A 3,435-nucleotide genomic window follows, 5' to 3' on the forward strand; every position below is an offset into this window, starting at 1 on the left:
AGCAAGTATATATGGATTTTCCATATATGATAAAGGTGGCATTTCAAATTACTGGGAAAAGCTGGACTTGTAAGTAAATTATCACAGGGCAGTTGGAAAGTAGGAATTATAATTCAAATTATGAAGCAATAATGGAAAATATCAATAAATTCAGCAAAAATATTTTGCATGGAAAAGGAAGAAATAAAACACCATATGGAAACCAAAATACAACTCTATTCATCAACCTTTGCAAAGTTAAGTTGTATAACAGATGATCTCAAAATCTCAGTGGCCAGCAACAACAACTTGCCTCACTGGACAACTCTGCATTAAATGTGTTCCACATCATCCTGTCCCCTTTCATAGAGCCACCCCCTTATGAATCACTGCTATTCTTCCAACTGTCATTTAACACTCCCACATATGGTTCATAAGGTTTCCATTTGCTTCACGTCTTTGCCAACACCTGTTTTTAATTTTTGTTTTTCTGGTGGGTGTGCAGTAGTATCTCATTGTGGTTTTAATTTGCATCTCCTTAGTGACCAATGATGTTGAACATCTTTTCCTGGACTTGTTCATTTGCAAAGTATTTGCACATTTTTTACTTGGTTGTCTTCTTATTATTGAGTTGTAAGACTTCTCTGTATATTCTGAATCCAAGTAGTTTGTAACATATACATTTTGCAAATATTTTCTCACCATCTGTGACTTGCCATTTAATTTTCCTAAAGGAATTTTCTGACAAGCACAATTTTTTAATTTTGGGAATATTTAATTACAATTTATTTTTCTTTTGTGACTCCTATATTTTGTGTCCTGTCTATGCTACTTTGGCCTTACCCAAGATCGCAAAGATTTTCTCATATGTTTTTTTCTAGAAGTTTTCCACTTTTAAAGCCCTCGTGTTGAGGTCCATAATCCATTTTGAATCAAATTTTGTGTATAGTGTCAGAAAAATGCTAAAGCCCCCCTTTTTCCATATCGATATCCAGCTAACCCAATACCATTTATTGAAAAGACAAATTTTCCCTCATCAATTCATTTTGGTAAATTGTCAAAAACTAACTTACCATATAATTATACATCTATTTCTTAACTCCCAATTCCATAACATTGATCTAAATATCTGTATTGATGCCAATATTGTACTACCTTGTTAACTGTTTGAAGTCAGGGTGTATAAATCCTCCAAATGCATTCTTTTTTTTCAAAATTTTATGTTCTATATACTTCATATTCCCATATAAACTGTAGAATCAGTTTGACAATTTCTTTAAAAGTGTCTATTGGGATTTTATTTGCAGTTGTGTTAAATTTATAAATAAATTTGGAGAGAATCAATACCTTAACAATATTTAGTCTCCCAATTCATGAACTTTGTATGGTTCCCCAACTATATATGTCCTCTTTAACTTCATTCAGCAATCTTTTCAATTTTCATTGTACAGGTATTGTACATGCTCTTAAAATTATCTCTAAGCATTATATAGATTTTTAATGCTATTGTATTTTCATTGCTGGTATCTAGAAACCCAGTTTGTTTTGGTATACTTGTCTTGGGTTATCATGTGATGCTGTTATATTCACTCAAAAGCTAGAGTTAGAGTAGGTTTCTTTTTTTTTCAGTAGCATCCTTAGGAATTACTATGTACATCATGATGATAGTCACAAAGTAAAAGCAGTTTTATGTCTTTCTTTCCTGTGTGTGTGTGTGTGTGTGTGTGTGTGTGTGTGTGTGTGTGTGTGTGTTTTCCTTGCTTTACTGCACAGGCTAGGATTTCCAACGTAATGTAAAATAAAATAAATGTGGCAGACATTCTTGCCTTATTCCCAGTCTTAGAGCAGGAGATTATTTAATCTTTCACTACTAAGTATGGTGTTAACTGAATGTTTCCTTCTCTTACCCTAATATTTACATTTGGCTGAGAGCTTTTAGAATCAGTGGATGACGCATTTTGTAAAATTTTGTTTTTACTACATCTATTGAGATGATCATATGCTTTTCTCCTTTATTCTCTTTATATGGGAGAATTATATTGAGTTTAGAATGTTAAACAAACCTTATGATCCTGGAATAATCCCGTACTTGATTATTACATATTATCTGTTTTTTATATTGCTTGATTTAGTTTTCTAATCTGGTTAAGGATTTTGCATCTAGTATTTTGAAGGATATTGGTCTTTAGCTTTGTTTTCTTGTAATGTCTTTGTCTGAAGATGATAACAGGATAATCCTGGACTCATAAAGTGGTTTGGAAATTATTGCTTCCTTCTCTATTTTCCAAGAGAATTTAGGTGTGATTGGTATTATTCCTTTCTTAAATATTCAATGGAATTTTCCTAGGAAGCCACCTGGGCCTGGAGTTTTCTTCCGGGAGAGCTTTTAAGTAATGAATTCAATTTCTTTAGTAAATATAGAACTATTTAGGTGTTTGTTTCTCTGTGAGCTAGTTTTGTAGTTTACACCATCAAGGAGTTTGTGTAATTCATTTACATTCCCAAGTTTATTGAAATAAAGTTGTTCATCATATTTCCTTATTATCCTTTTAATGACTGTCAGATCAGCAGTGATGTTATTTATTTTATTCCTGATAATGGTCATTTGTGTCTTCTCTCTCTCTCTCTGGGTTTTTTTTTTTTTTTTTTGATCCATCTACTTAGTTTATCACTTTTGTTGACATTTTCAAAGAATCAGAATTCAAAATTCAAAATTCAGAATTCAAAATCAGAATTCAATTTTTTAAAAATTTTATTGATCTCTATTTTTTCTTTAAGTTTGTTCTCATCTTTATGAATTTGCTTGCTTTAATTTTTTATTTGTTCTTTTTTTTAGCTTTTTATAAGGGAAGTTTAGATCATTGATTGTGTACTCTTTGCACTTTATTAATATAAGCCTATTAATATATAATATATAAACAGTGCTTTAACTGTATCACACAAATTTTGAAATGGAGTTGTTTTCCTTATATATAGTCCCAAATATTTACTAATTTCTCTTGGAATTTCTTCTTTGACCCAAGGGCAATTTAGAAATGTGCTGATCATTTTGAGGATTTCCCATTTATCATTTACTCATTGATTTTTTTTTGCTTAATTCTGCTATAGAGAAGATATTCTATATGACTTCAATCCTTTAATATTTATTATTAAATTTATCTACTTGTATTATGATCCTGTGTGTTAGACAGAAAGTGGCCCCCCAAGATGTCTATCTTAGAATCTCCAGAGCCTGTGAACTCCCAGAAACTTACACATCAAAAGGGTGATTACAGAGGTGATTAAATTAGGATCTTGAGATAAGGAGATTGTGGATTATCTGTATGACAGTATAAATATATGTAGAATTTTGCTAGATATTGCCTATTCTTCTCCATAAAGAATTATGCTATTTTTCATTATCACCTACTGAGGCCAACACAGGCATGTGAGCCCTCTGTGGCCGTGATTGTTTGT

The sequence above is a fragment of the Phoca vitulina genome, unplaced genomic scaffold (genome assembly GCF_004348235.1).
Source record: "Phoca vitulina isolate PV1807 unplaced genomic scaffold, GSC_HSeal_1.0 scaffold29, whole genome shotgun sequence".
NCBI lineage: Eukaryota > Metazoa > Chordata > Mammalia > Carnivora > Phocidae > Phoca > Phoca vitulina.